Genomic DNA, 13,321 nt, shown 5'->3' with positions numbered 1-13,321 from the left:
ATAGATAGATAGATAGATAGATAGATAGATAGATAGATAGATAGATAAATAAATAAATAAATAGATAGATAGATAAATAAATAAATAAATAGATGTTTCCTTTGACTCATTACTAGAAACCTGGTTTCTAAACAATGTTTCTACTGCCTTTAACATGTCAGGCCTAGAAAGGGAAGGATCACAGAGGACCGTCCTTGGAACGTTTTCTGCAAGTCCTGGAAGTACATTTCAGGTTGCTTATCTTCAGTTGGCTGGAACTTAGTCACCGACTTCGAGTGAGGCTGGGGAAATGCAGTGAGGAAAAGAGAACGGTTTGGTTGAACTTTAGCCTCTGCTAAACAGAGGAGCAGCCAGGTTGCGTGGCACAGGCGTAGTTTGCAACACCACCTCTTGCATCTTTGCTCTCCTATCCCTGGAACCCTTGGCAAGGAACAAGTCTTTCTTTGCTGAACAAAGCCCTCCCAAGGATTTACACACCAATGGGAAAGCAACGTGACCAACGGCCCCCGCCAACTAGTGAATCAGGTACAGGACCATTTTGGTTTTCCCCCAAAGCTGTGGATCAGTAGCCCTCACTTGCAAATGGTAGGGGAATCTCTGGCCTCCCTATTTTAATGGTTGTTCTAGATTCTTCTCTGTAAGACTGGTCTTATCACCTTGATAAGACCCCAAGATGTCCAACTTGGACATCCTCCTTGTTGGCTCCTTGATCACTCTGATCATCACTGTGATCCTGACAATGTTGTTCTGATGCTTGACAGTGGTACTCATATGACCTGCCCTGACTCTGTGGACATCCTGGAACCCCTCTGCAGAATCCCTCTCCCTCCTACCAGCCTCCTAGACCTTAGTCCCCTCCAGTGTCCAAACCACATCATAGAGAGTTGCCTGTACCACGGGAGAAGGTAGCCTCCATTACATGTAGTCCAGGCAAAATGGCACTGCCTGAGCCCACTGGTCAGCATTTCCAAACCTCATCCCTTCCGAAGATCTCCTTGTTGTTCTGACTGAAGCTCAATGCAGAGAAAGTAAGGCTCTGAGAGTGGAAGCCTGTCTCTAACAGCACAGAATAGACTAGATCAAATGATATTTTAGGGGACTGGAAAACTAAAACCTTAACCTTAATTTCAGGGTTCCCTCGGCCTGTCCATCGGTCAGTCTATCTGTCCATTCTAATAATCTTGACTTAGTATCAAAGTCCCTGATTAAAGCAGGAAAACTAGAATTGAAAAAAAAAAAAGTGTCTTTATCTGTGATACATTCACCTTAATTTCTCGACCAGTGGCTATATCCAGGAATGCTATAACTTAGCCCTACATAATGTCTGAGGCCTGACAAGCACTCAATGAGTTCAGGAAGGGAAGGGGAAGAGACGGAAGGGGAGGGAAGTGGAGAGGAGGGAAGCAGAGAGAAGGGGAGCAGAGAGGAGGGGAAGGCTATTTCACAATGTATTCCAAGCTGTTCTGATTTAAAGGAGACTACCATCAGTGCCTCTTTATCCCCAGAAAAACAGGCATAATCATCAAAAGATCTACACTGATGGCCTCCTCTAAGGAGGCCATGGGCATGGTCCCCTAACCAGCCCAAGATTCCTAGTACCTAGAGCCCACACCCACTGATCTTCCTCTTCATTCCTGCCCAAAGCCAAAGCTGTCAAAACCGTTTTTAGGAACTGCTGCATGCACCCGGAAGTCTGAGGGCAAGCTGCCCATGAGCAGGGTACTGAAACAGCGTATCTCAAGACCCCTTGGGTGTATGAACATGTCCTCACTGACCTTAGCCACCAGTAGCCTGTCAAATACTTATTTAGCATTTATCTTCTAGGCCCCCAAATTAGACAAAGAACCAGAAATTGGCCAACAGGCACAAAACATCACACTCGTGGGCCCCAGCTTCATTACTTTAAAATAGCAACTCCAGGCAGAACATGTTATCCAGTCTACAAGGTGCGGCAGGTTAGGGAAGCCAGAAGGATCCGCATGTCCGTTCCAAGTGGGCTCTCTGGGGTAGGAGATTCAGAGAGCGAAGACATTTTTCTTCCCAGTTTCTTGTTCAGCTTTTGTTTAAAGGGAAAGTCCCCAAATGAAACGAAGAGCGTGCGGGCTGTTTTAAAGGCATCTTTCCTTTCTGTGACACCATGAGCCTGCTCTCCATTTTTCCAGGCTCCAGAGAGAAACTCCGCTTGCCAGCACTTGAGTGATTTCACCTCTAGCGTTTCCATGGTGATGCACATCCCTGCACAGCCTGGAGAAAAGGTGCAGCTCCAAGTGGCGATGAATATGAACGAAGAAGCGCGGCAATCTCCCTGGGGTGGGGATGGGCTTTCCTGGAGGAGATTGGTTGGCACAGAGGCCTGGATCCCCATGACCTCTTCCCCCCAGATAACCTGAGGTTATCTGATTTCCCCTACTTAGGACAGAAACCTTAGCTGGCAGGAGCTCCAAGGACTCGTGAGGAAAGGGACCAGCTGTCCGGGAAGAATGCACAGAGCATCTCTAATAGGGAAGGCTAAAAACAGCATGCTATCCTGGATTATAGCGGGTCTCCACGGTACCCTGGGTTTAGGGATCTTTGGCCTTTCTCCCAGCTTGGCCTTTCTCCCATCTATTTAGTTTGCCATAACGTTGTTGAGATACAGTTATTAAACAAGAGCAAAATGTGATAATTTCTCAAGCATCTAAGACTGACCTCTGCTCCCTGTTGAGCTCTTCAGCATGAGGTAGGGTTTTCAGCAGAGAGCCTCCCTTTCTTCACTCTCAAACAGGAGTTGTTATAAAGCTGCCACTGAGGGGGCTCTTGTTATGTGCCAGTGACAGGTACACAGCATGTGTCCCCAGATTTAAGTAGTTCCATGCACTTTTGTTTCAGAAAATAGCCAGGGCTGGGAGAAGTTAACTGAGTTGCCCAAGTTACAGAGCAAGCTAGTGATGAAGCCAAGAACTGAATGCAAACAGTCTCAGCTGAGAGGCTCACGTCAGGCGGACCACTGTGCAACCCCACCAACAGTTAAGGGTTGATCTCAGGCCAGCTGAAGAGAGGTACAAGCCAACTTCCACAGCTTGACTTTGTTCAGCTTCCCATCATTCACAGTTGCAGCTGGAGCCCCGACTCCTCCCGCACCCTCTGTGGGCTAAATATTTTAATTTTTACTCTTGACTTAGTCAAGTGTTCACGAGAGTCATCCAAGACCAGAGTCAGTCCCTCCATATTTCATTTGAGGAAATGGAGGCCCAAAGAGACAAGGTTCGCTCAAACTCCAGTGAGTGTCACCGACTAGATTTAGACTCCGTTCTTGCTCCAAAGCCAAGGCTTCTATGTAAATCTGCTATAGTTTTCACATTATTTTTGGTTTGTTTTTTTTTTAATCTATACTTCCCAAGTTCTAGGCTAAGTGACCTAAGAAAATACAAGAGCCCAGTACGATGGGGCACTAAGGCTCTTCTTACTGCCACTTGCCTGGCCACATTAGCAGGGCTTTCATGGGTGCAAATGTTATCTCCACTGAGTCTACCTCCTTTCCCACCAACGTTAATTGAATATCTACTGCACAGAGGCCCTGTAACCAGGCACAAGGGACAGAGAATAAAGGGTTCGAGCCCTGTGTTGCCACCTAAGTCAGTCCTTGCGGACAGCTGTGACAGGCAGGACCCTATTGAATTCTCACGATAACCCCCCGGTGGCGCTCGTGCTGTGACAAATGCTCACTTCTTAGCAAGGAAACGGATGCTCAGCATAGCTAATCAATCAGGCCTCGAGGTCATCGTGGAAATGAGTAGGAAACCAGCATTCAGAGCCAGGGGAAGCACCCACACCAGCCTGATTCTGAGAACCAGAGCCGTCCCACCTGTGGGGCCTTTGCTCTGCACCAGAGGCTGCCTGCTATGAGAACACCATGAAAGGAACAACTGTGTCTGGGGCTCAGAGAGGAATGGCAGTGGAGGGGAGACTTCGGTGCAAGAAAGAGCAGGGGAACACAGCAAGGGCTCCATTTTGGCAACCTTGCCTCCTGAGATGAGTTAAATCACAACAAAACACGCGAGAGGAACTGTTTTTCAAGGGATCACTGTCACCACTCTTAGGTTCTCCGGAGTCTCTCTCTCTCTCTCACACACACACACACACACACACACACACACCTGCCAAAGAGAAAAAGGACCACCGCCTTCCGGTGACACACTTGATCTGAGGGGAGATCCGTGGGAGAAAGCTGTCCCTTTGACAAGCCCGGTGTGGGGATCTGAACTCACGCAGGGTCGACACGGCAACTCCCTAGCTGCAAAGCTGTTTGCGCTCAGATCTTTCTCAGCTGGCCTCCCGCACCTCTGGCTGCTACAGCCTGGACTGTGGGAAGTGGAGGAATCTTCCCGGGCAAGAAGGAGGTGGCAAAGCAGAGGCCCCCTCAGACTAGAAGGAACCTTTCAGGATTTCATTTGTAATCAGGACCCACAACCTGGATAGTTCTTCCTGGGGGGGGGAGGGGGGGGTTACCCAGATCACCTAATCTCTCTCCCTCAGATTCTGCTGCATTTCCAGCTACACACATAGCCATCTGAGCTAAACCAGACTCTGTCAGGAAGGCTTGTGCCTGGAGTGTTTGGCCGAACACATGACTAATCTGCATGGTGCCCACTGAGAAGATGGACAGAGTGAGGCCTTTCGGGGTTAAACAGTGTGAGTAGACAGCAGCGGCAGCCACCCGTAGCCTACACTCCAGAGCGGGTCTCTAAGGCAGAGTCTCATCAATAATAGCGCAGGGGAGTGATGCCAGGTTCCCAGAAGGGCAGGGTCAGACTGCTTAGCTGGGGGAATCAAAGGATTTTCAAGACGATTCTGTTTGAACTGTGCTCTGCTCGCTGCCTGTGCCCACGTTTACAAAACCAGCTGGACTCAATGCCATCATCCAATTAGCACATGCCAGTACCAGCTCCCCGGGGCCAAAAATGAAACAGGCAGGATGAGATCAAACCCTAGCCCCATACTTTTAGAACTGATGTCTAGAGGCACAGGAAGCTGTCAGGGGAGGCAAATATGCCTTCTGCAGGCTTCTGACAGTGCCAGCACAGGCCAGCAGCGCTGGCAAAGGTGGGGACTCAGCGCTGTTCCATCAGGACATCCTTACTACGCCCTTCTCTGCACCTGGCAGCGAGCCAAGCTCCACAGAGTCGGAGATAAAAAGACAGTTTCTCCTCTGAACAACTTCACAGGAAATACACAGCCTGTTGAAAGACAATTAGAAACCCGAAGAGAAGGACAGTAATTGCGTGAAGAATAGAGGACTGTGGGAGCACACAGGAGGGCACCAGAATCGACTAGGCAGCAGGGGACTGGCCTGGAAGACTTCCTGGAGGAGGTGATACATGGGTTAATTCTCAGTAACATGTCAGTGCTTAGCAGGAGCCTATATTGAGATGCCAAATTGTGCCGACGTGTGGTCACAGCAGAGGAAGTGGCAGAGGGCAAAATAAAAGCCTGGAGACAGGGGTGCTTTCCAGCAGCTACGGCAACACTTGCCTCTTAAGGAAACTCGTGGGAAGCTGAAGCAGGAGGATCTCAAGAGAGAGAAAAGATGCCTAAGTAAGTGACATTCTTCAGCATGCACCACCTGGAGAGTTTATTGCTACATATTGTGTTTGAATTCAACATGGACTACGTGAGTCCCTGCCTAAGAAAGGGGGGAGGACGAGGAGGAGGAGGAGGAAGAGGAAAAAGAGGAAGAAAGAACGATGTTTAAACAGGATAATCAGGAAGAGACAACATATTTGTATCTTAAGACCACTCTGACAGGGCTGGGGGATGAGTAAAACGCTGTGTGCGAGCATGAGGACCCGAGTTTCCGTGTAAAGGCCTGTGTCGGCAACCCCAGCATTGGGAGGGCACAAACAAAAAGATTCTGGAAGCTAATCAAAACAGCAAGCCCCAGGTCCACTGAAAAACTGTGCGTCGAGTCGTTTGTTAACAGTCATAGTAATAACAGTAGCAGCAGTAAGTTATCGATAACCCTAATCATGCGGAGAATGATAGAGGATATTGGAAACAGACCTGTCGCCTCCACACTCACACATACAGACAAGCCCCTGCACATGCCTATACACACAGATGCATGCAACACACACACACACACACACACACACACACACACACACGCAGGTGCACATGCCCACACCCACAAAGTTACAGAAGTACCAAGGGCTAAAAGGAAGGAAGAGCTGTAGGCAGTTTTTGAACCTACCACACCAGCAGCAGATGAACTGCATGCCCCGTACCCCACACCCTGTTACACTGACACATGAAATGACCTTGGGCTCAAAGAGCAACTGCGAGGGAAGCGAGAAAACCCAGAGTGGGATGTGTCCAAGAGATGGAGTGAGGGAGACAGCGAGTGGAGCTCAGTTCTTCAAGAAGCTTTGCTGAGACGTGAACCGAAGCAGGGTGAGACTGGGGAAGGCTTAGCGCGGGAGACAGCTGCCCATCCTCTCTCCCTTCCATTGGATCCCTTTGGAGACCCCCATAGGAAAAGAACATTAATAAAGTGCTGAGCAGAGTCCAGCACCAGGGCAACTGATTTGGTGTCTTTGGAGGGCAGCAACAAAAATCCCACCAGGCAGAAAGGCTTCGGCCACTTTCTCCGTCATTGATCCCTGCTCAAGCACTTCTGCTTGGCCCCCACCCCCGCTCGCTGGAGGTCTCACTGAGCTACACAATCATAAGTCATTGGCCTAATAGCTTTATTAGAGGGGAGGAAAGAAAAAGGCATGAAGCCCCAGCTTAATGAAACCAGGAGCGAGGAGAAAGCAGGCGGCACACTTGCCATCTCACTTCTGTGACCTCTTCAGAGCCCACCAGAAAATGCTCACTCCCCACGGTGGGGAACGTGAGCCTCGGACAGGAGATACTCTGGCCGTAAACGCGTTGCCAGCTTGTTTTCTTTCTTAAAGGCTTTCTAATAAGAACAAGCGTCTCACGGTAACGTGTCATCACGGGGCAAATGGAGTCAGGTTGGAGAGAGCGCCCAGAGCCTTCCTGCTCTCAAATCTCTGCCTTGATCAATAAAAGATCACAACCAAGCAGCTCAGAGCTTAATTATTTACTATTTCTCTGCTTTCGTCTATGAGAAATTTTCTAAAGAAATCTAACTGCCTGCTCAGTGCCATATGGAGTCGATACCCTGTACTCTATGAGTGTTAATGAATTAATTAATCAACTAATGGCAGTAAAGGTCTGTGGAGACCACGGATGCTCTGCTCCCGAAGGGAACACTTTTCACTTCTCTTGGCAATATCTTTAAATCATTCGTTCCTAAAATCCTGGGTAATTTCTTAGCCAAGTGTTCATTAGGTTGTATATATCGTTAGTGTCGATTACGTTGGTAACGTCTTCCTGTTGTGTTTTTCATGTCATTTCCACTTTATAAGGCCAATTCCCAATTATCTGTGGAAACGACAGGATGAGAGTCAACAGAGGGTGAAGGCTCTTCCTTTTGGCCAATCAGCAGCCAGCACCTTCTGGGTTAGGGGTTTCACTGCTAAACCTGCCTGTACCTCTTAAGTACAAACTGAAGAGTAGTGAAATCAGGAAAGAAATGGAAGGAAAAGAAGCATGCCACCAGATTCAAACTACTTCACCAAGTGCATGTGATTAATACCACATGGCTGAGACCTCGATGTAATACTAACCAGGACCAAAGGCAGGAAGCATAGCCTTAAGACAGTCCTCCTGGCAGTAAAGGATGTATAGCTAAGAGTGTTGCCGGGCAGCAGGAGGAATTGGGACTTGCTTTTGAGAAAGGAGAGGAGGCTGAAAAATGCTAACCAAAGGAAACTACAAAACCTGGAGAGATGGCTCAGTGGTTAAGAGCGCTGTCTGCTCTTCCAAAGGCCCGGGGTTCAATTCCCAGCACCCACATGGCAGCTCACAACTGTCTATAATGCCAATTCAAAGGGATATGGCACCTTCACACTAATGGAATTAATTATTATTATTTTTTAAATCCTGGACTAGAAGTTCTTTTTGAATAAGAAACTTTGAATGCACATTGGTGTGATAAAAGCCAGCGGGAAGCACTAGACAGCTTGACAGCTTTTACAAGCCATCAATATTTCCAGAAGGAGCCGAGGAGTGGTAACACGGTGGGGGAGAATGTCCAGGCTGGAGCCAGAGAAAGGGGCCGAGGGATGGGTGAGATGAGGCATAGAGGAGTCTCTGATGGTCTCCTCCCTGTGAGCTGCCGATTGGGAGGAATGAGGGGCCATCAGAGATCTTGCTGTTCGTTTTAAAACCACTTTTTATTGAATGGTGACAAAGTTAAGTTCTGGACTGAGATGGGATTTGAAAGATTGCAGAGCCCTCTGTTCCCGTCTATTTCAAACGCTGGACTGTAAACAAGTGGTAAAGCTGCCGAAATAAAATCCGAAGTGTGTGCCTTACCTTCAGCTCGGCTACCCAATAGGACTGGAGAAGTATGACATGCAAATGACAGGGCTAAATGCAAGCGTGAAAGCTTCCTAAGAACAATAGTGTGGAGTTCATACCAAATCTCTCTCTCTCTCTTCCTCTCTCTCTCTCGCTCTCTCTCTGTGTCTCTCTGTCTCTCTGCCTGTCTCATTCTCTCTCATGCCCTCTCTGTCCAAATTCTACTGAGGAGAAACACGGGGAATTGGAAGGGCAAAGGGAACTTCAGTTGCCAGGGCTGAGAGTTGCGTTCCTGGCATAAGAAACAGAATTTAGAATGCATTTTTCCATAGCAACCTTAATAAAGACTGTAACTGAGACCCATCAGGAGAGCAGAATGAGTGTGACAATAACCAATTCTATGAGGCCAGGGAGGCCCCAGGGTCCTGGTTTTACTATATACATGCTGTGTGCCCTTCAGCAAGTTACTCAACATATCTGAGCTCTGATTCCCTTTGACATTAAGTTCTGAGAATTAAACCACTGAGATAACATGAAGACCAGAATCGAGTCCGGTCAAAGCATGCACTAACTTTGTTATCCTAGTTATTAAAGGACAAGGCTACAGTGAATTGTAGAGTACGTAGGCTTTTGTGGGCCACATTCTGAACCCAAATACCACTGTTTCTGGGAGGACAAAAAAGTCCTCTGAGTTCAGGCAACCCACTTATAAAAAGAGTTAGACTCCCAAATTAATTTACAAATTGGGCACTCTATGTTCTTGTTTTGTAGCATCCTTTGAAGATCTAAGATCAGTTGATGCATTTAAGGACATAAAATGTATTATGTATAGCTTGGTTGCTCATAAAATTATCATGTTTGAGATAAATAGAGATGTGGAGGACGAGGAAAGAAAAGAAATTAAGAAATACATGGGGGCTTATCTTCTTGTTTTTCCAGCTTGAAGAATAAAAAGCAAAAGGTTCTAAACAGTAAATTTTCTGGAGGTCTTCCCATCCTTAAAGTAGGATCCTCGCTCCTTCACATACATGAGCAACATTAGTCAAGAAAACTCCTGCAGGGTGAGAAGCTGACCCTGCCCCGAAGTCAGAGAACCAGGCAGGTAGGCAAAGGAAGACCATTCCCCACGAAGTACTATGACAAAGGGCTGCTATAGTGACCTACAGAACGCCCTGGCTTCCATCAGTCTGAAAAGACGTAAGGATACTATCTTACATGGCACGAGGCTTGGAACGGGGGCACACTCCACATAATCCAGTGACCCAGTCACGTCGTAGAGAACCCAGGTTCTTCTCACCTATCTTTCGGCTCTGCCATTCTAAGCACGTCACCCTTTGATTTTAGTCTTGAATGCTCATGGTGTTAAGATGGATGCAGCAGCTCTCGCCATCTTAGCCTCACACAGCAACGCACAAGGGTCTAGAGAGAATCCCCTCTTCCTGTGTCTCTTCAGAAGTAAGGAAAGCAGTCCCAGAAGCACATGCCCCAACAAAAAGGCTTCGCTCCTATCTCACTGGCCAAGAAAACCACAGCATGCATCTTTCTAAAATAATTCCTAACAAGAAAAAGGTGACCAACATGGTTGACCCGTGCTAATGAAGATTTACCTATCTGGACCAAGGAAGAGACCAAATACCAGGTATCTGGCTACCAGCACAAAACCAGAGCTACGAGGGAACATGGGATAGAGCATCATGTCCACGCAACTGTTGTGCGGGGTCATTTCCTCCCCATGAGACATGACCGAGCATTAGCCACCACGAAGCAGAGCTGCCCTGGGTGTCCTACAAAACACCTTGGCTTCAGTGGGTAATAAAACAGAGCTAACTCCCTGCTGGACAGTTTTTCACTCACAGACTTGAGAATTCTAAAACTTGTGTCCAGCAAACACTCCTGTAGCCTCTTCTACCACAGGTCGTCTGCTACCGACAACTTACAATTAAGCACTTACAAAGTCCTCCAGACACATAGCTCAGTGTTCCATCTGTCTCTCCCATACCCCAGGACATTCGGAATATATTCCGAGGCACATCATCCTAAGCTGTACACAGGGAGGATCTGGAGTGAGCAAGAACAGTCTACAGCCTCCTGATGGAGGGCCAGAGCAAAGGAAGCCCCAAGCAACCCTTGCACCTGGCACACTCCACTATCTGATGAGCCTGCACCATCAATACATCATTTTGTTTGTTTGTTCTCTTCTGTCCCTTGAGTTTCCCTTCTGTTCCCTTCTACCACACCCTTGCTATTATGTTTGATTTTTAAAGCAGCTTTGGTACTTTAAATTTTTCTTATGTTTAACTGATTTTGCTTATACGTTTTTTTTTTATTATTATGAAGTCAGGTTTTTTTTTTTTCTCTTGATGGGTTTTTCTCTTTGCTTCTCAACTTCTTCTGTTTTTTGCTTGCTGCTCATTCCATTTTAGGTTATTGTCAACTCATGTTTTTAATCTCTTCTAATATTCTTCTCCCTTTTAACATTCTTCTGTCTTCTGCTTGCTGCCCCATCAATTTCACCTAATTTTTTCTTTCTTTCTTTCTTTTCCATACTACCTATCTTCATTTTATTATACTATTACTATTATATATTGTACCCCTATTAATTTTTAACTTCGTAGCTTACTTTATATTATCTTGCTATTTTCTACTCTATGGTCTATGCTATGCTATCTCAGTTGTCTTCAATTTAAGATACATTCCTGTATCTATTTTGATTTGATGGTATTGCTATAACAATGTTTTATAGCTTGTATACATGATCAGTGACTTCAAAAGTGATACAATCAGATGAATGAAGAAACACTTGGATAATAGAGTGAGACAGATGATAAAAATCAGTCAGAAAACATTGTATAAGAGGGAAGACAAGTAAAAAATGTTAGAAATGAAAAGCCCAATAGATTATATAATGTAACATTGCTAATAAACTACACCAAGCAGGAAAAAAAAACATGAAAAATAGAAGTCAAAGTCAATGAAATATTAAATTCAGACATCAATAAACAAACAAAATCAGTATGCCCACAAATTCCAGGAAATGATCAAGAAAGTTAACCCTAGAATTTTTTATCCATTGGGATTTAAAAAAAGGGAGCTGAGATATAAATACATACATATATACATACATATATACATACATACATACATACATACATACATACATATTCTATTTCTGCAAAATTATAGCAGAAATTTTCCCAAATCTCTGGGGAAAAAATGGACATCCAGACACAACTGTTATTTAAAACACCAAATAAGACTCCCCACAATTCACCGCTCAAAATTCTAGAACTACAAAATGAAAAAATATTAAAATTTTCAAGAGAAGATGATAAATTCATAAGCAAACCTATCAAAACAATATCAAATCATTCAAGAGAAACTATTAAAGCCAGGAATGCCTATATTGATATCATTCAAGCCCTAAAAATAATTGTCAACCAAGATTGCTAGAGTCTTCAAATTTATCTTTTAAAATTGACAGAGAAATAAAGGCATTTCAGGACAAACAAAAACTAAGGTAAAAAAAAAAAAAACTAAGGTAATTTATTAGCACCAACTGAGCATTGTAGAAGATCCTTAATCGAATTCTACACAAACTAGAGGGGAAATGTCTCAATCATGACAGGGGACAAAGGAAAAAATTTCATGACAATAGAAATACAAAAATAAACTGAAAAGAATCAATTATGTTCAGCTCAGTAAACCAGCAAATCCTCAATATGAAGACAAAGGCAACAAACAATAATTCAGTTGATCAGAAAAACAACCCCAAAATTACAAGAATCAGTAATCTCTGTAAGTCGTATCCCTAAATAAAAATAGCCTTAACTTTCTGATGAAGACATGCAAACTAGCTGACTGGATAAAAAAAATGACATCCAACCAATTTCTGTCTCCAGGTAACACATCCAAGGGGCTAGCAGGAGGGGAGGGCCTCTTAGTCAGTAAAGTGGTGTCACACAAGTGGGAAGACTGAGTTTAATCTCCAACACCACTGTAAAAAGCCAGCTGCAACAGTACATGCTGTTTTCAGGGCCTGAAGGACATCATTATAAGTGTTTCTGGCTTTAACGGTTTAGGCTGAGTGGTCTGATGCTATTCTCATAGGCTTGTTTATGAGTTTTGGTCTCCCCCTTGAAGCTTTTACTATTGTTTTACTTCATTTTGGCGTCTTGGTATGCAGCGTAATCCCGGAACTGGATGGGCAGACACATGAGGACCCCGGCTGGGACTTGTTGGTCAGCCAATCTATTCGAGTCATTGCGCTCCGGATCCAGCAAGAAATTCTGTATCACAACATGACAAAAGTAATTGAGGAAGACACTTGAAATTAACCTATAGCCTCTACGCACAGACACACACATTCATATGTGCACACACACACATACACATGTGCGCCCACGTACCTACTACACATAAGCACATACATACACACAAATAAAAAAAGACTTTCACTGAAAAAGACACAACAATATTAAAAGTAAAAAGATAGAACATAGAGCAATTTTGTGTCCACTTTTAAAATTGCCTTTTGACTACAATTTGTACTATCCATATTTTGGGGTATAAGGGCCATCTACTTGGTCAGTTACCAGAATCTATACCCTTAAAGAAAACGACTCCCCTTCCCCCAGAGGCCATCAGTTGTCCATAGTTCCTCAGTTAAGAGTCAGGGTGCTAAAATATTGATTGGCTTTATATTTTGCAGGTCTTTGCAAGAAACCACAGCTACTGTGGATTTATAAATGAAGCCCAGAAGACACTGTTTCTCTTTTGTTGTCCCTAATCTCTGACTCTTACAATCTTTCTTTTCTCTCTTCTGGATGAACTCTGAGTCTCGGAGAGTGTCATATAGATATTTCCTTTGTGGCTAAGCTTCCGCTGACACTTGTTTTCCACACTTTGACTAGTT

The sequence above is a fragment of the Psammomys obesus genome, unplaced genomic scaffold (genome assembly GCF_907164565.1).
Source record: "Psammomys obesus unplaced genomic scaffold, mPsaObe1.curated_primary_1811, whole genome shotgun sequence".
NCBI classification, from domain to species: domain Eukaryota; kingdom Metazoa; phylum Chordata; class Mammalia; order Rodentia; family Muridae; genus Psammomys; species Psammomys obesus.
This window is presented reverse-complemented; position numbering follows the sequence as displayed.